Source organism: Triticum aestivum, chromosome 1D (assembly GCF_018294505.1).
Source record: "Triticum aestivum cultivar Chinese Spring chromosome 1D, IWGSC CS RefSeq v2.1, whole genome shotgun sequence".
Lineage (NCBI taxonomy): Eukaryota > Viridiplantae > Streptophyta > Magnoliopsida > Poales > Poaceae > Triticum > Triticum aestivum.
The window spans coordinates 411,503,028-411,524,144 of NC_057796.1; positions in this window are offsets into that span (position 1 = coordinate 411,503,028).

The window sequence follows — 21,117 nt, forward strand, 5'->3', positions numbered from 1 at the left end:
CGACGCCACATAAAGGGCTTATAAATAATAATCACAGTGAGTATCCAGGAGGTAGAACCGTCCCAGGGATACTTAATAATTCAAATAATGTAAATGGTTAGTCCATAATAATAATAAACATAATCCTCATATGACATAGGTCATTGTCAATGTTCTAGTATATCCGTTTCTCCATCCGAAGACCGTCACTATGTTCTAGTTTAGCCGTTCTCCATCCGAATACCGTTACTATGATCCAGTTTAGCCGTTTCTCCATCCGATAACCGTCACTAGACCCATCTCAGACTGTAGTCCTTACCCATGGACATGGCTATCCGAATAGATATAACCTCTGAAGAGGGTGTACTCTTTACCCACGAGTAACGGATTTATTTAGTCCATCGGGACTAATTCCGCCTACGGCCTTTTAATTGAAAACATGCCTGACCTGCACACACCAGCTTAACTTACCGGTGTCTGGAATCACCCACGACACCTGTCAAGCAAAACTCTAAGTGGGGAGGCTACAACCTCGACATAGCATGGGATCAAATTTATATCGCGCGCTCTAAGGGGTGCCCCCCTCTCGGTCCCAACCGGAAACACCCATGCCCCCGGACCAGGTGGCATGCCTACCGGAGGCCTCCGGTATCTTCCACCATGGCCTCTCTGTACGGTGTGTGCTAGGACGGGGTTGACAACTTACTGAACCGTACCCTACCTGCGGCAGGGACAAGTGGTAGTACTAAACAAGTATGGGGGTTACTGAACAAGACTCGACCTACGGCCGACTCAGGAGGTCAAAGTATTCTCCGTAGGATTAGCATGACAAAAATATTTCCATTAACAGATAAACTCACCACTCATCAAGCCTCACCATGCCATACCGGACATACTCGTCTCAACGAGGAACTAGGGACAAGCTCGTGTCTACCCAAGACCGCGACTTTCCCGGCTTCCTTCGGGTATGCATGAGAAGCTTACGAGGATGTTTACCATCACCAGCATATCCCTTTCTAACAACAAAGAATCTCCATTTGCACACTCATGCGGATGACTTTATCGTCACATAAAAATAACGTATGCTCCAAGTCAAGTTGTGTTGTAGCCGTACCAAAACACCTCACAAAAATATTATGCCAGAGTTCAGAACGCTTGCCTTCAAGAGTATGCAAGGGGGTGCACTTTTCGAAAGTTTTCTTCTCTCTCCATTTCCTATTTTGAAAGATATTCAAACAACAAATATTTCAAAAACAGTACAAAAAGTTGTCCCAAATATTTTTGAAATAAATCTTAAAATAAACTAGGTGAAATTTGAGAGAGGTAGGAAAAAGAATCAACTCATTTGGAGTTTTATTTTAAAAGATATAGCCAGTCAAAATTTGGTCAAAGTTCTGATTTTAATAAAACCAGAAAGAGAAAACGTTTCGGGGGAGAATACGCTTTCGAAGCAGAGGAGACGTACTCAGGAGGTTACGTGACCACTAAAAACACACGTCAGCGGGGGCTGGGTCACTGACAGTGGGTCCAGAGGACCCACTGGTCAGGTTTGACCAGTCCTTTCTCCCTCCTCTTCCTCTGCCCGTGTGGAGGCGGGACTCCGGCGATCGCCGCCGGCGATTGGCGGCTCCTCGCAGGCTCCGGAGCGCAGGGATGGATCCGTGGCCCCAGGGCGATCCTCCCGGTGGTTGAGGGGGCCGTGGGGGTGAAGGGAGTCGCCGGCAGCGAGCTCCGCGGCGGAGGAGGTTTCGGGCATGATTGGGGGTTCGGGCTGTGGTGGCTCTCGATCGAAGCTAAGAGGATGGGCGACTCCGTGAGGTCGCGGGGAATCGGATGGTGGTGTTGGATGCACGGGGGAGGGTCTGGTTGCGATGAATGGCACCGGAGGTGGCGGCGGCCGAACCGACCGGAGTCGAGGAAGACGGCTATCATCCGTCGAATGCTGGCCGTGGGGGTGCTATGGGGGTGGTCTGGGGTCGTCTGAGTGCTCGGAGGGGCTCGGGGGCCTCCTTTTATAGCGCGACGGGGCTGGTTCCGTGGTGGTGGATAAGAACGACGGCGAGTCGCCGTTCTGTAGCTGCAGGGCGTCGTGGCGGCGATGAGCGCGTGCCGACGTGCATGTGGATAGGCTCGGGCTGTTCCCAGGGGCAGCTGGCGCGCGCGGGTGGCCTGGGCGGCGCCGTCCATGGCAGAGCCCGCTGCCGACACCGGCGTGCCGCCAAGGGAGCCCTAACGGCGGCGCTGTAGGGCGTCAGGGGCGGCTCTGCGACGCGGGCGGGGGCGGGCGTGTTGGCTGCGAGTGGGGAAGGCCAGAGCGGGTGCGGGGAGGCGGCCGTGCGACGCGGCGGCTCGGGCGCCCACACGTGCAGAACGTGCGCTCTGGGCGCGCCCAGAGCACGCACGGGACGTGCTCGATGTAATGCCAGGGCAGCCTAGAGTGCTAGAGCGCGGCTGGCAATTAGCAGACCTAGGTTAGAGCTAGCAAGGAGGTTAATTGACATGGTGGTTATGTCAGGGGATCAAGTCCATAATGCCAACTAGAAAACATGCCAAAACTGTCCATGAACGCAAGGTGTTCGACAGAATGCTAAGTGCATCTAGGCAACTCTTGGAGTGGCCAAAAACTCCAGATCAAGGTCTCCCTGGATGTAGGTCATGATGGCAAGATCATATGGGCAAAACCAGAAACTTGCTAGTGTAAGTTTTGCAACCTTTCAGTTTTGGACAGAAAGAAAAAGGCCTTATTGCATGCACTTAGAATCCTCCAATGGGTCTACTCTCCTGGACTTAAGGGTTTTGTAGGGAGGGCTATAAGCAGGAAAAAGCTCATGGGCACTAGAGCAAAATAAAATAGGGTTGCAGTACAAATCACCAAACTGGAGCAGAATGAAGATGAGGTTGATTCACTCAAATATTTTAAGGAACACCAATGGGTTTTTGCATAGAGTTGAATCATGTGCATCTACTGACATCTCCAAACACTTGGAAGAATGTTTAAAAGAAAATTTAAATAGGTTGTAGTGCAAAAATACCTAGTGGACCAGATTTGAAAAGTTGATGTAGAGCTCAAAATCTCCAATGACCAAAAGATATTTTTGCATAAAAGTGATGTGGAAACATCACATGACATCCCCAAATTTTGGTGAAATTTTTAAATGCATTAATCAAATGGTTGCAGTGCAACAGAGACCCAAATTCATGAAAAATCATTTTGAAAGAATAAAGCCCAAATAAATCCACTGATAAAGAATTGTTTTATAGAGAGGGTATACAAGTCCAATAATACTTTTGGAAAGTTTCCACTTGAGGTAAAACTTCACAATATTAAAGAAAAGAGAGGTTCTGAAATCAAGAGATAAATCCAGACAAATGGAAAAGTTTAACCTCCTGGCAAAATTTTAATTAACAAAACAAGGTCAAAATTTTGGGGTGTCACAACACTACCCCCCTTAAGAAAAATCTCGTCCTCGAGATTTGTTAAAAGCTATTTAAAAAAAAGAATACCCCCATTAGTTGGAACCAAGAGTTTGCTCATAGCACAAACTTAGGGTACAATCATAAGCTGCAACACACAAATAAACATAGCTATGACGTTTACAATGAAAACGGCAAATGGACAGGGTCCCGAGAGAACGTCTCTGGTACAGGGGCGCACTCTTCTTCTATCGGGGGAAGCGGGTTGACCAGTCGATGAACGCGTCTCTCCTGGTCAGGCCTCAGTGGTCTGCCAATGGCGATCTGAGGATTTAAATCAGCGAGGCTCTGGAGATAACCCATTACCCGCTGAGTCAAACGCTCCTGAGCGATAACATACTGGGCAAGGTTGGCCAGTACCGGATCTCTCTCAATCCGCCCACCGGGAAAAGATGCTACTTCTCCGGGTGCTGCACGACTCGAAAAATAATAATATCCTCGTTCACTGGCGTAGGGTACCGCGAATCGAAGACGAGCGAGTGCTTCGTACGCAGCAGCTTCTATGGCCATATGCGGAGTCGGCATGGATTTCCCCACGAAGGAGACTTCCGTTGGGTCTTGGTTTGGGTTTGTGGGAGGGATGTGCACCACTGCCCAATATTTCGAGGTGGATGGGGTGATCCTCGATTTGAGCAACTCGTACTGGGGTGGATGGATGGCACTCATGGTACTGCAGGTAAAGCCCCACAATAATTTAACAAAAACTGCCCGAGGTTGCGTCTGGAGTTCTCAGGTAAATACTGGGGGTCGGCATGGCAAAGAAATGGCTGTGCGGGTTGTGCACAAGGTGAGGGGTACTTGGCAAGGTCACGAGGTGGCCTTTTATATAGCATTGGGGCTGGGTTATCTACCGTGGTGAAGGGTAACTAGTTGTCGGTTCTGCTCTAGGGGGTCGGGGTCAATGCCACAGATACACATATCTCATAAATGACGCATTACTGTGGGTGCCGTCGGGGTGGTTTTGGTAGCTGCGCCAGGAATTTAAAATGCAACTGTACGCTGACGTACTTGTGCATGGCTACCATTCAAAAAAAATAGGGGCGCACAAGCAGACATCATTTAATAAAGGTGATACAGGATCACACAATTACAAGGCGTAGACATATTAAGGCTCGTTACTACTCGAGCAACTTAGTCTACTTCGTTAATGTCTAAGTGGGCTGGCCTTGCGGACGTCGAGGCTTCTCCACGGGTTTCACCGTTGGGATTAGCCAGATGAGGTTGAGGGGTTGCAGGGTCGGGGTAGCGATGATGACCATTGGGGGGTTGTTGGCCACAATCCCGTTGGAGCGTGTTCCCAAAAGGCGACGAAGCACTTCTGGGGACACCGACGTATTTTGGCCGATGGCTGGGGCAGACCTCAAGGACTCGATCGGGTGTCCGAACAACACGACTGGGTTGTCGGCGTCGGGCTCCTCTTCTCCTCTCGCCGGGGCTCGGCGAACCATTTCTCCACGAGCTGCGATCAGATCAAGGGTGATTTGATCGAACAGTTGCTCTAGTGCGCTTACATAGCGCACCAGATGCAATAGTGCAGGATCTGTCTCGTGATCTCCGTTGGCAACCTGGGGCGGCCTACCATACCCGTCACGACTGGGGTAGTAGTAGAACGAGCGACAGTTAACTCTGGGCGACAAGTGCCGGAGTTGAAATATAGCTTCTCGAGCTGCCAGTTGGATGGCTTGTGGCTCAAAGGAAGTTGTCCTTCCAGTGAACCTGTAGGGGCATTCTGGCGATAGGCCCCTACCATAGATGTGCACAGTGGCCCAGAACTGACGGCTCTCACCGCTCATGAGTCCTTGGTACACACTATATTCTGGGGGCTCTTCTAATGCATAGGCACGGCGGGTGAGGTTTGCGAGCACGGTCACAAAACCTCCAAGGTTGGTTTCTGTGGTCTCATTGTGAACAATGGGGCCAGGCATCGTGGCTTGGTTTGGGGAAAGAGGTTGTGCGGTGCTGTGTTGAGGCTAGCGTGCCCTTTTTATAGAAAAAGGGGATGGAGTCTTCCTTCGTACGCTTGCGAATGAGACATGTTGGGTGTCGGTCACTAGCGCGTGATCGACAGGCTAGGCTGATAGGTTGGGCACCGACTGCCAAAAGCGTCGGGGTCACTATGTGGCTATCTTACGCGAGAAGCTTGGCCGGGGTTAGGTTAAGGTCTGGTGGTTTGGTTAACCTAGGTTTATCGACCTGGCTAAGATAGGATTAGCCAATGGTCAGCCTGGCTCTGATACCAAGTCTGTCAGGACCGGATTTTCGGGATATTAATTTCCCAGAAAATGGCCTTTGTGCTCACCAGCCCCAGGATTACTGTTAGCTGATGAGGCACCAACTTGATACAAGAATTCCAAGCAAAGTACAAAATATGTAGTACAAGACCATTGTGGCCTATGAGTACATCACTTGGTTTCTAGTGGTTGATGGCGGAAGCGGTTTGTGGTTCATCTGCGTCTATGGGACTCCATTTCCCAAAGGAACAGCTGACCAGGATAACTCCTATCTTCGCGAGGCTGCTATCATCATTGCGTAGGTTCCGGGGCCGTCACCGCAATGCTTATCTCCATGCGAGGAATCTGGCCAAGACAATAGCCAGGGACAAGCCAGTGAGTACTTTGAATGTACTCGCAAACACTATGAACACGGGTATAATATAATAGTGGGTAATCATACTCCGAAAGATTCTACGATCATAACGTCTGTCATGAAATAAACAAAAATTCATGATGCACGCATGCAGGTAAAATGTGAATATGCAATACGGGAGTAGAAATAGAATGCACCGATCGAGTGTCTGAAGCGACCCCTCGAAAGGATAATAAGATAAATCATGCCTCAGTCGGGCGTCTGAGCGACACCACATAAAGGGCTTATGAATAATAAATAAATGACAAACATGCCGCAGTCGGGCGTCTGAGCGACGCCACATAAAGGGCTTATAAAGGATAAATAAATAACAAGCATGCCACAGTCGGGCGTCTGAGCGACGCCACATAAAGGGCTTATAAAGGATAAATAAATCACAAGCATGCCGCAGTCGGGGGTCTGAGCGACGCCACGTAAAGGGCTTATAAAGGATAAATAAGTAACAAGCATGCCGCAGTCGGGCGTCTGAGCGACGCCACATAAAGGGCTTATAAATAATAATCACAGTGAGTATCCAGGAGGTAGAACCGTCCCAGGGATACTTAATAATTCAAATAATGTAAATGGTTAGTCCATAATAATAATAAACATAATCCTCATATGACATAGGTCATAATCAATGTTCTAGTATATCCGTTTCTCCATTCGAAGACCGTCACTATGTTCTAGTTTACCGTTCTCCATCCGAATACCGTTACTATGATCCAGTTTAGCCGTTTCTCCATCCGATAACCGTCACTAGACCCATCTCAGACTGTAGTCCTTACCCATGGACATGGCTATCCGAATAGATATAACCTCTGCCGAGGGTGTACTCTTTACCCACGAGTAACGGATTTATTTAGTCCATCGGGACTAATTCTGCCTACGGCTTTTTAATTGAAAACACGCCTGACCTGCACACACCAGCTTAACTGACCGGTGTCTGGAATCACCCACGACACCTGTCAAGCAAAACTCTAAGTGGGGAGGCTACAACCTTGACATAGCATGGGATCAAATTTATATCGCGCGCTCTAAGGGGTGCCCCCCTCTCGGTCCCAACCGGAAACACCCATGCCCCCGGACCAGGTGGCATGCCTACCGGAGGCCTCCGGTATCTTCCACCATGGCCTCTCTGTACGGTGTGTGCTAGGACGGGGTTGACAACTTACTGAACCGTACCCTACCTGCGGCAGGGACAAGTGGTAGTACTAAACAAGTATGGGGGTTACTGAACAAGACTCGACCTACTGCCGACTCAGGAGGTCAAAGTATTCTCCGTAGGATTAGCATGACAAAAATATTTCCATTAACAGATAAACTCACCACTCATCAAGCCTCACCATGCCATACCGGACATACTCGTCTCAACGAGGAACTAGGGACAAGCTCGTGTCTACCCAAGACCGCGACTTTCCCGGCTTCCTTCCGGTATGCATGAGAAGCTTACGAGGATGATTACCATCACCAGCATATCCCTTTCTAACAACAAAGAATCTCCATTTGCACACTCATACGTATGACTTTATCGCCACATAAAAATAACGTATGCTCCAAGTCAAGTGGTGTTGTAGCCGTACCAAAACACCTCACAAAAATATTATGCCAGAGTTCAGAACGCTTGCCTTCAAGAGCATGCAAGGGGGTGCACTTTTCGAAAGTTTTCTTCTCTCTCCATTTCCTATTTTGAAAGATATTCAAACAACAAATATTTCAAAAATAGTACAAAAAGTTGTCCCAAATATTTTTGAAATAAATCTTAAAATAAACTAGGTGAAATTTGAGAGAGGTAGGAAAAAGAATCAACTCATTTGGAGTTTTATTTTAAAAGATATAGCCAGTCAAAGTTTGGTCAAAGTTCTGATTTTAATAAAACCAGAAAGAGAAAATGTTTCGGGGGAGAATACGCTTTCGAAGCAGAGGAGACGTACTCAGGAGGTTGCGTGACCACTAAAAACACACGCCGATGGGGGCTGGGTCACTGACAGTGGGTCCAGGGGACCCACTGGTCAGGTTTGACCAGTCCTTTCTCCCTCCTCTTCCTCTGCCCGTGCGGAGGCGGGACTCCGGCGATCGCAACCGGCGATTGGCGGCTCCTCGCGGGCTCCGGAGGGAAGGGATGGATCCGTGGCCCCAGGGCGATCCTCCCGGTGGTCGAGGGGGCCGTGGGGGTGAAGGGAGTCGCCGGCGGCGAGCTCCGCGGCGGAGGAGGTTTCGGGCATGATTGGGGCTTCGGGCTGTGGTGGCTCTCGATCGAAGCTAAGAGGATGGGCGACTCCGTGAGGTCGAGGGGAATCGGATGGTGGTGTTGGATGCACGGGGGAGGGTCTGGTTGCGATGAAAGGCACCGGAGGTGGCGGCGGCCGAACCGACCGGAGTCGAGGAAGACGGCTATCATCCGTCGAATGCTGGCCGTGGGGGTGCTATGGGGGTGGTCTGGGGTCGTCTGAGTGCTCGGAGGGGCTCGGGGGCCTCCTTTTATAGCGCGACAGGGCTGGTTCCGTGGTGGTGGATAAGAACGACGGTGAGTCGCCGTTCTGTAGCTGCAGGGCGTCGTGGCGGCGACGAGCGCGTGCCGACGTGCATGTGGATAGGCTCGGGCTGTTCCCAGGGGCAGCTGGTGCGCGCGGGTGGCTTGGGCGGCGCCGTCCATGGCAGAGCCCGCTGCCGACGCCGGCGTGCCGCCAAGGGAGCCCTGGCGGCGGCGCTGTAGGGCGTCAGGGGCGGCTCTGCGACGCGGGAGGGGGCGGGCGTGTTGGCTGCGAGTGGGGAAGGCCAGAGCGGGTGCGGGGAGGCGGCCGTGCGACGCGGCGGCTCGGGCGCCCACACGTGCAAAACGTGCACTCTGGGCGCGCCCAGAGCACGCACGGGACGTGCTCGACGTAATGCCAGGGCAGCCTAGAGTGCTAGAGCGCGGCTGGCAATTAGCAGACCTAGGTTAGAGCTAGCAAGGAGGTTAATGGACATGGTGGTTATGTCAGGGGATCAAGTCCATAATACCAACTAGAAAACATGCCAAAACTGTCCATGAACGCAAGGTGTTCGACAGAATGCTAAGTGCATCTAGGCAACTCTTGGAGTGGCCAAAAACTCCAGATCAGGGTCTCCCTGGATGTAGGTGATGATGGCAAGATCATATGGGCAAAACCAGAAACTTGCTAGTGTAAGTTTTGCAACCTTCCATTTTTGGACAGAAAGAAAAAGGCCTTATTGCATGCACTTAGAATCCTCCAATGGGTCTACTCTCCTGGACTTAAGGGTTTTGTAGGGAGGGCTATAAGCAGGAAAAAGCTCATGGGCACTAGAGCAAAATAAAATAGGGTTGCTGTACAAATCACCAAACTGGAGCAGAATGAAGATGAGGTTGATTCACTCAAATATTTGAAGGAACACCAATGGGTTTTTGCATAGAGTTGAATCATGTGCATCTACTGACATCTCCAAATACTTGGAAGAATGTTTAAAAGAAAATTTAAATAGGTTGTAGTGCAAAAATACCTACTGGACCAGATTTGAAAAGTTGATGTAGAGCTCAAAATCTCCAATGACCAAAAGATATTTTTGCATAAAAGTGATGTGGAAACATCACATGACATCCCCAAATTTTGGTGAAATTTTTAAATGCATTAATCAAATGGTTGCAGTGCAACAGAGACCCAAATTCATGAAAAATCATTTTGAAAGAATAAAGCCCAAATAAATCCACTGATAAAGAATTGTTTTATAGAGCTGGTATACAAGTCCAATAATACTTTTGGAAAGTTTCCACTTGAGGTAAAACTTCACAATATTAAAGAAAAGAGAGGTTCTGAAATCAAGAGATAAATCCAAACAAATGGAAAAGTTTAATCTCCTGGCAAAATTTTAATTAACAAAACAAGGTCAAAATTTTGGGGTGTCACAACTACTGTGAGTAAAGATCCTCATTTAAAGAATGCAGTGTCAGCCTCCCGACATGATTCTCAAGAAACAGCAAGGCTAGATGAAGATAGTGAACATAGCTCTGTAGTTGTTTACCGCATGTCCCCTATACTACCATCGCAGGTGCTTGCTCTAACTTGGCAGCGTGATATGTGGTTGCATGTTGCATATGGTGTCTAGATTGTAATTCTTCCAATCTGGTTAAATTGCATGTGCTATTCTGCTTAGTTTATACATTATACCTATTAATGTGACATGCCTTCCTGTTTTTAGTACGTAGTACATCTGTCTATTAAGCATGTCCTTACATAAAACTATTTTTTTTGTATCCCACATCAATCAATATGACGAGACACCTTTAGTATATGGAGTGCGATATTAGTTGCATCTTTCATATGATTTATAGCATGCGCTGCTTCTAATTTCTTGAAATGCAATTTATGATGGGACGCTTTTAACTTGGCAAAGTCATATTGGTTGCATTTTTCATGTGGTGTCTAGCTTGCATTGCTTCTTATTTGTTGGAATGGTTTCTGCTTAGTTTACACAAACAGTTGTGAATATGCCACACCGTCCTGTTTTTCATACATATTCCATCCTGGTATCATGTGTTTGCCTTACATCAAAGTAGTGATTGTCAGTATCATGCACGAATGAGTTCTGAAGAGAGAATTTTATTGCTTTTTCTTGTCGGTTTTACTTGACAATTCAAAATCAATAGAGCGGAAGGAAGTTAGCAAGGCAACAGATAAAGGTGCTCCTTCCAAACGGAGGGCCTCTACAGTTTCTACTCCTCCATCCCCAAGATGATTTGAAAGACAACACATGCATAGACACTCAACGTAGCTGTGTTGAAGATGAGCATGTCTACCCTAGTGCACCATCACAGGTGCTCCCTCTAACGTGGCACTATTATATGTGGTTGCATGTTACGTGTGATGTCTAGCTTGTATTGCTTCTAATTTTGTTGAATTCCATCTACTTAGTTTACACATTATACTTGTGAATAAGACACGTGTTCCTGTTTCTAGAACATACAATATCTGTTTATCACACCATGTTCTTACATCAAAGTACTACTGTTGTGTAACCTGCAACAATCACTTATCATAAGACACGTTTGACTTGGGAGTGTGATATAGGTTACATCTCGCATTCTTTTCTAGCTTGTACTACATCTAATTTGTTGAAATGGCACTTATGACGAGACAGTTCTAACTTGGTAGAGTGATATTCGTTGCATCTTTCATATAGTTGCTACCTCTTGAGCACTGCGTTGGTTTTCCCTTGAAGAGGAAAGGGTGATGCAGTAAAGCAGCATAAGTATTTCCCTCAGTTTTTGAGAACCAAGGTATCAATCCTCGCAACCAACACAATAAAGGGGTTGTCAATCCCTTCACGGTCACTTACGAAAGTGAGATTTGATAGATATGATAAGATAATATTTTTGGTATTTTTATGATAAAGATGCAAAGTAAAGAAAGAAAAATAAAAACAGCGCCAGAAATAGCTTGTTGTCGGGAGATTAATATGATGGAAAATAGACCCGGGGGCCATAGGTTTCACTAGTGGCTTCTCTCGAGAGCATAAGTATTACGGTGGGTAAACAAATTACTGTTGAGCAATTGACAGAATTGAGCATAGTTATGAGAATATCTAGGTATGACCATGTATATAGGCATCACGTCCGAAACAAGTAGACCGACTCCTGCCTGCATCTACTACTATTACTCCACACATCGACCGCTATCCAGCATGCATCTAGAGTATTAAGTTCAAAAGAACAGAGTAACGCTTTAAGTAAGATGACATGATGTAGAGGGATAAACTCATGCAATATGAAATAAACCCCATCTTGTTATCCTCGATGGCGGCAATACAATACGTGCCTTGCTTCCCCTACTGTCACTGGGAAAGGACACCGCAAGATTGAACCCAAAGCTAAGCACTTCTCCCATTGAAAGAAAGATCAATGTAGTAGGCCAAACCAAACTGATAATTCAAAGAGACTTGCAAAGATAACCAATCATACATAAAAGAATTCAGAGAAGATTCAAATATAGTTCATAGATAAACTTGATCATAAACCCACAATTCATCGGTCTCAACAAACACATCGCAAAAGAAGATTACATCGAATAGATCTCCACAAGAGAGCGGGAGAACATTGTATGGAGATACAAAAAGAGAGAAGAAGCCATCTAGCTAATAACTATGGACCCGAAGGTCTGAGGTAAACTACTCACACATCATCGGAGAGGCTATGGTGTTGATGTAGAAGCCCTCCGTGATCGATGCCCCCTCCGGCGGAGCTCCGGAAAAGGCCCCAAGATGGGATCTCACGGGTACAGAAGGTTGCGGCGGTGGAATTAGATTTTTGGCTCCGTATCTGGTAGTTTGGGGGTACGTAGGTATATATAGGAGGAAGAAGTACGTCGGTGGAGCAACGTGGGGCCCACGAGGGTGGAGGGCACGCCCAGGGGGGTAGGCCCGCCCCCTACCTCGTGCCTTCCTGGTAGCTTTCTTGACATAGGGTCCAAGTCCTCTGGATAACGTTCATTCCGAAAATCACGTTCCCAAAGGTTTCATTCCGTTTGGACTCCGTTTGATATTCTTTTTCTGCGAAACTCTGAAATAGGCAAAAACAGCAATTCTGGGCTGGGCCTCCGGTTAATAGGTTAGTCCCAAAAATAATATAAAAGTGTATAATTAAGCCCGTTAATGTCCAAAACAGAATATAATATAGCATGGAACAATCAAAAATTATAGATACATTGGAGACGTATGAAGCATCCCCAAGCTTAATTCCTGCTCGTCCTCGAGTAGGTAAATCATAAAAACAGAATTTTTGATGTGGAATGCTACTTGGCATAATTTCAATGTAATTCTCTTAATTGTGGTATGAATATTCAGATCTAAAAGATTCAAGAAAAAAGTTTAATATTGACATAAAAATAATAATACTTCAAGCATACTAACTAAGCAATTATGTCTTATCAAATAACATGGCCAAAGAAATTTATCCCTACAAAATCATATAGTCTGGCTATGCTCTATCTTCACCACACAAAGTATTTAAATCATGCACAACCCCGATGACTAGCCAAGCAATTGTTTCATACTTTTGATGTTCTCAAACTTTTTCAATCTTCACGCAATACATGAGCGTGAGCCATGGACATAGCACTACATGTGGAATAGAATGGTGGTTGTGGAGAAGACAAAAAAGGAGAAGATAGTCTCACATCAACTAGGCGTATCAACGGGCTATGGATATGCCCATTAATAGATATCAATGTGAGTGAGTAGGGATTGCCATGCAACGGATGCACTAGAGCTATAAGTATATGAAAGCTCAACAAAAGGAACTAAGTGGGTGTGCATCCAACTCGCTTGCTCACGAAGACCTAGGGCATTTTGAGGAAGCCCATCATTGGAAATATACAAGCCAAGTTCTATAATGAAAATTTCCCACTAGTATATGAAAGTGATATCATAGGAGACTCTCTATCATGAAGATTATGGTGCTACTTTGAAGCACAAGTGTGGTAAAAGGATAGTAACATTGTCCCTTCTCTCTTTTTCTCTCATTTTTTTATTTTTTTATTTGGGCCTTTTCTCTTTTTTTTATGGCCTCTTTTTTTATTTAGTCCGGAGTCTCATCCCGACTTGTGGGGGAATCATAGTCTCCATCATCCTTTCCTCACTTGGGACAATGCTCTAAAAAATGATGATCATCACACTTTTATTTACTTACAACTCAACAATTACAACTCAATACTTAGAACAAAATATGACTCTATGTGAATGCCTCCGGCGGTGTACCGGGATATGCAATGAATCAAGAGTGACATGTATGAAAGAATTATGAATGTTGGCTTTGCCACAAATACGATGTCAACTACATGATCATGCGAGGCAATATGACAATGATGGAGCGTGTCATAATAAACTGAACGGTGGTAAGTTGCACGGAAATATATCTCGGAATGGCTATGGAAATGCCATGGTAAGTAGGTATGGTGGCTGTTTGGAGGAAGGTATATGGTGGGTGCATGATACCGGGGAAAAGTGCGCGGTATTAGAGAGGCTAGCAATGGTGGAAGGAAGAAAAGTGCGTATAATCCATGGACTCAACATTAGTCATAAAGAACTCATATACTTATTGCAAAAATCTACAAGTTATCAAAGCAAAGTATCACACGCATGCTCCTAGGGGGATAGATTGGTAGGAAAAGACCATCGCTCGTCCCCGACCGCCACTCATATGGAAGACAATAAATAAATAAATCATGCTCCGACTTCATCACATAACGGTTCACCATACGTGCATGCTACGGGAATCACAAACTTTAACACAAGTATTTCTCAAATTCAAAACTACTCAACTAGCATGACTCTAATATCACCATCTCCATATCTCAAAACAATTATCAAGTATCAAACTTCTCATAGTATTCAACACACTCATAAGAATTTTTTTACTAATCTTGAATGCCTATCATAAGTAAAGCAAATTACCATGCTGTTTTGTAGGACTCTCAAAATAATATAAGTGAAGCATGAGAGAACAATAGTTTCTATAAAACAAATCCACCACCGTGCTCTAAAAGATATAAGTGAAGCACTAGAGCAAAAACTATATAACTCAAAAGATATAAGTTAAGCACATAGAGTATTCTAACAATTTCCGAATCATGTGTGTCTCTATCAAAGGGTGTGTACAGCAAGGATGATTGTGGTAAACTGAAAACAAAGACTCAAATAATACAAGACTCTCCAAGCAAAACACATATCATGTGGTGAATAAAAATATAGCTCCAAGTAAAGTTACCGATGGAAGTAGACGAAAGAGGGGATGCCTTCCGGGGCATCCCCATGCTTTGGCTTTTAGGTGTCCTTAGATTATCTTGGGGTGCCATGGGCATCCCCAAGCTTAGGCTCTTGCCAATCCTTGTTCCATAATCCATCAAAATCTTTCACCCAAAACTTCAAAACTTCACAACACAAAACTTAACAAAAAATCTCGTGAGCTCCGTTAGCGAAAGAAAACAAAAACACCACTTCAAGGTACTGTAATGAACTCATTATTTATTTATTTTGTCGTTAAACCTACTGTATGCCAACTTCTCTATGGTTTATAAACTATTTTATTAGCCATAGATTCATCAAAATAAGCAAACAACACACGAAAAACAGAATCCGTAAAAAACAGAACAGTCTGTAGTAATCTGTAACTAACGCAAACTTCTGGAACTCCAAAAATTCATCCAAAATAGGAAGACCTAGACAATTTGTTTATTGATCAGCAGAAATAGGAATCAATATTTTATCACGTTCGGGTGATTTTTAACAATTGTTTTTGTGAACAGACTCTTTCTGAAATGTTCAGCAAGATCAAATAACTATCATCCAGGAAGATCCTATAGGTTAAACTTGGCACAAACACTAATTAAAACATAAAAACAAATATAACCAGAGGCTAGATCAAATATTTATTATTAAACAGAAGAAAAAACCAAAAAACTAAAATAAAATTGGGTTGCCTCCCAACAAGCGCTATCGTTTAACGCCCCTAGCTAGGCATAATTTCAATGATGCTCACATGAAAGACAAGAATTGAAGCACAAAGAGAGCATCATATAGCACGTGACAAACACATCTAAGTATAACATACTTCCTATGCATAGGCATCTTATAAGCAAACAAATTATCATATCAAGCAAAAACTAGCATATGCAAGGAAGCGGAAAGAAACAATAGCAATCTCAACATAACGAGAGGTAATTTAGCAACATGAAAATTTCTACAACCATATTTTCCTCTCTCATAATAATTACATGTGGGATCATAAGAAAATTTAACAAAATACCTATCACATAAAATATTTTCAACACGATCCACATGCATGCGAAGTTGACACTCTTCCAAAATAGTGGGATCCACATTAACTAAAGTCATGACCTCTCCAAACCGACTTTTATCAAAAATACCATAAGATTGAGCATTCTCCAAGTATGTGGGATCTAAAGTAGACACTCTTCCAAACCCACTTTCAATATTATTGCAAACACTATTATCAATCTCATATTCATCATGGGGCTTAAATAAATTTTCAAGATCATAAGAAGAATCTCCCCTATCATGATCATTGCAACAAGTAGTAGAAATAACAAAACTAGCATCCCCAAGCTTAGGGTTTTCCATAATATTAGCGCAATTGACATCAATAGAATTTATAGTAAAATCATAGCAATCATGCTTTTTATTCAAAGAGCTATCCTGAATCTCTTCATAAATTTCTTCATCACAATTTTCAGATTCACGAATTTCAAGCAAAACCTCATAAAGATAATCTAGTGCACTCAACTCACTAGCAATAGGTTCATCATAATTGGATCTCTTAAAAAGATTAGCAAGTGGATGGGGATCCATAAACTCTTAGCAAGCAAAGATGCAAGCAAAAAGAATGCACATGGTAACGCAAGATCGAACGGAAGAAGGGCGAATAAAACGGCAAGGGTGAAGTGGGGGAGAGGAAAACGAGAGGCAAATGGCAAATAATGTAATGCGAAGGATAAGAGTTTGTGATGGGTACTTGGTATGTCTTGACTTGTGCGTAGACTCCCCGACAACGGCGCCAAAAATCCTTCTTGCTACCTCTTGAGCACTGCGTTGGTTTTCCCTTGAAGAGGAAAGGGTGATGCAGTAAAGTAGCGTAAGTATTTCCCTCAGTTTTTGAGAACCAAGGTATCAATCCAGTAGGAGGCCACGCACGAGTCCCTCGCACCTACACAAACAAATAAAATCCTCGCAACCAACGCAATAAAGGGGTTGTCAATCCCTTCACGGTCACTTACGAAAGTGAGATCTAATAGATATGATAAGATAATACTTTTGGTATTTTTATGATAAAGATGCAAAGTAAAGAAAGCAAAATAAAAACAGCGCCAGAAATAGCTTGTTGTCGGGAGATTAATATGATGGAAAATAGAACTGGGGGTCATAGGTTTCACTAGTGGCTTCTCTCGAGAGCAAAGTATTACGGTGGGTAAACAAATTACTGTTAAGCAATTGACAGAATTGAGCATAGTTATGAGAATATCTAGGTATGATCATGTATATAGGCATCACGTCCGAGACAAGTAGACCGACTCCTGCCTGCATCTACTACTATTACTCCACACATCGACCGCTATCCAGCATGCATCTAGAGTATTAAGTTCAAAAGAACAGAGTAACGCTTTAACTAAGATGACATGATGTAGAGGGATAAACTCATGCAATATGAAATAAACCGCATCTTGTTATCCTCGATGGCAACAATACAATACGTGCCTTGCTGCCCCTACTGTCACTGGGAAAGGACACCGCAAGATTGAACCCAAAGCTAAGCACTTCTCCCATTGCAAGAAAGATCAATCTAGTAGGCCAAACCAAACTGATAATTCGAAGAGACTTGCAAAGATAACCAATCATACATAAAAGAATTCAGAGAAGATTCAAATATTGTTCATAGATAAACTTGATCATAAACCCACAATTCATCGGTCTCAACAAACACACCGCAAAAGAAGATTACATCGAATGGATCTTCACAAGAGAGGGGGAGAACATTGTATTGAGATCCAAAAAGAGAGAAGAAGCCATCTAGCTAATAACTATGGACCTGAAGGTCTGAGGTAAACTACTCACACATCATCGGAGAGGCTATGGTGTTGATGTAGAAGCCCTCCGTGATCGATGCCCCCTCCGGCGGAGCTCCGGAAAAAGCCCCAAGATGGGATCTCACGGGTACAGAAGGTTGCGGCGGTGGAATTAGGTTTTTGGCTCCGTATCTGGTAGTTTAGGGGTACGTAGGTATATATAGGAGGAAGAAGTACGTCGGTGGAGCAACGTGGGGCCCATGAGGGTGGAGGGCGCTCCCAGGGGGGTAGGCGCGCCCCCCTACCTCGTGCCTTCCTGGTAGCTTTCTTGACGTAGTGTCCAAGTCCTCTGGATCACGTTCGTTCCGAAAATCACGTTCCCGAAGGTTTCATTCCGTTTGGACTCTGTTTGATATTCTTTTTCTACGAAACTCTGAAATAGGCAAAAAAATAGCAATTCTGGGCTGGGCCTCCGGTTAATAGGTTAGTCCCAAAAATGATATAAAAGTGTATAATTAAGCCCATTAATGTCCAAAACAGAATATAATATAGCATGGAACAATAAAAAATTATAGATACATTGGAGACGTATCAATGGTGTCTAGCTTTCATTGCTTCTAATTTGTTGAAATGCCTTCTCCTTAGCTTACGCATCATAAGCTGTGAATATGCAATGGCACTAATGACGAGAGACCTTTAACTTGGTAGTGTGATGTTGTTTGCATCTTGCATATGATTTATTTCCTGTACTGCTTCACATTTGTTTAAACGCCATTTATGATGAGACACTGTTAAATTAGCAGAGCGATATTTGTAGCATCCTTCATACGGTGTCTACCTTCCATTGCATTGCGACTAATTTAGTGAAATGTCTTCTGCTTAGTTTACACATCATAGTTCTGGTTATCTCATGCCGTCCTATTTTTCGTACATATTACATCCTCCTATCATGTGGTTGTCTAACATCAAAGTTCAGTTCGTCTGTATCACGCACCAATTTGTTCTGAAGAACTAAATTGTTATTCGTTTTTCTTGTCGGCTTGACTTAACATGGCAGAGACAAAGATGAAGCAACACAGAATGACAGGGAGTGGGAAGCGGAAGAATCCTGCAGATTCTGCTGGTACTGATGGTGCAATAGAAGGTCAAAGTCCAGTGGAAAATTGTACAAACAGGGTATCCCGTGCTACACGAGCTACAGAACAAGCCAAACAGAAACAAATAGCTGCCACCAAACAAGCAGAGATAGCCCTAGTTGTTGCAACACCTTCCACAGTACCACCAGTTGCACGAGTTACTCGTTGGTCAACTCAGCTAGCAGCACATTCCCAAGCTCCCTTGCCACTTGACACTACTTCCGAAGCACTCTTGACACAAGATGAGTTGGCAAGATCAGATGAACTTTGTGAGCTTCAACGGCAAGAAGGTAGTTGCTGGAGTCAAGTTACAGTTGCATGCTTCTTTATATGTAGTCTCACAGTTTGATGTACACTAACACTTCCTATGTTCGTTGTTGGACTAGCACCTAGGCGCAAGAGGAAACAAACATCAGGGATAATGCTCGATAGGTTAACTAAATCTAGAGGAGGAAGAATGGAGATCTGTTTTGAGGCGGGTTTAAAAAGGCCACGTGATGCTACAAAGTCAGCCAAGTTAGTATCAGAGGCAGCGGTTGCCGTTAGGTGTCATGTACGTATCCTCCCAACATGGATTCAGTACAGGAATGACAAAGACGAATCCTAGTTCAACACCTTCCTCGACCATTTATCTATAAGTATGGTTATGTATGGAAACTAGTAATATCGTCTTGCTCTATCCCATACTTTCTAGGTTGCTGATAATGAGACTCCCATAATTTTCAACATATGAGGTTCAAGTTGGATAGCCAAGATGATGCAACCAGACAAGCTTGCACCCATGTTTTCAAGTCTGCTCTGCGACAATATCGGTATAACTTGAGGAAAACTCACTTTGAAGGCAAGGCTAACAGTGAACTTGCCCAAACATCTCCAGTGGAAAATATATCGGATGAAGACTAGAGAGGCCTCGTTAAACACTGTTCTGATCCGAAGTATCAGGTACATTATATATATGTGATCAGATCACATGTTGAAGTCCTATTTATGCATGTGCCACACAAATCTATCTTCTTGTAGGTGAACTGTTCAAAGAACAAGGCCAACCGTACGAAAGTGAAATTCCAACAGACGACAGGATCTCGTAGCTATATTGCACACTACCATATTATCAGATCTATATTGACTTGTTCCAAATGCAGAGGAAAGCCTGCAAGGACCAACAAGTACCTGAACCAAATGCTATGGAAATCTTCATGGACTGTCACACCAGCAAAAAGAAGGGCATGACTACACCAGTCAAAGCCGCTGTTGTAAGTCCTTAATCCTCATGCCTTTTAACTACTACTTACTCTGACTTGTGCCTTGAACTGCATGGTTTGCAGCCAATGTCTATTACTCTTTTCAATTTTATACACAATTGTCTTAGCGTATCATTGCACCTTACAAGGCTTAAAAGAGAGGAGTGATGTTCCTTTGATCTTGACCTGTAATCTAGTTCCGTGCTGGACTTGCCCACACAATGTTACAATTGCCTGTTTGTCTGTTCTCAGTTGTTTTGTGATATGAATGTTGTCATACTATGCTTACCGTATTATAAACTTTGTCTCTTTATCCTTAGCTATCAATACAATGTGAAGAAATAGACAAAACATTAGCCATGGTACATGGTCATATGTTTGGAACCTGGTTTTATTATGTACTTTGCAGTAAAATACAACTACTATTTTACATGGGTACACCAGAATAAGTTATGTATATAGACCAAAGCTATTTTGTTTGGTTTTGCTGCCTCCTTAATATCTTCTGTTCTGGTACTACTAATTTAAAAACTCAACTTTTCAGCAAGCTATGGAAAAAATGGTGGAACCGCCACCTTCTAAAGGTGGCGAGGCAATTATAACCGCAATGTCAGCTCTTGCTGCAGTGGGTCAGTACCTGTCCACTAACAGTGCCAAAAGCACGTTCCCGCGTAATACTGGGTTGGTTGTTAAGGCAATCTCGTCCAAACTGCCTCATGATTAAGATATGCAAGCTCAAAACAATGTTATATCTGCGCTCCAGACACAAGTCCATTCCCTAACAGAGACCCTTTGTGAAACAAGGACATACATTGTTCGATGTCGTCAAGATATGCATGATTTTGAAACCAAACTATCAGACATTTGCTATGTTGTTCAGGAGCCTAGGAGAAATGAAGGCGAAGGTTAGGGTACTCCATCGGACAATACAGCATGAACACGTAACAGTCAGGTCAAATGAACTGAGCTTCTGAACTTCTCGTGGTGCATTTATCTACCAGACTGTTAACTTTTATGCCAACCTTCCTTTTGTTTTATAGTTGTAATTTGTTTTGTTGCGATACAAAATTTGTTCTTAACGTGCAGCCACCA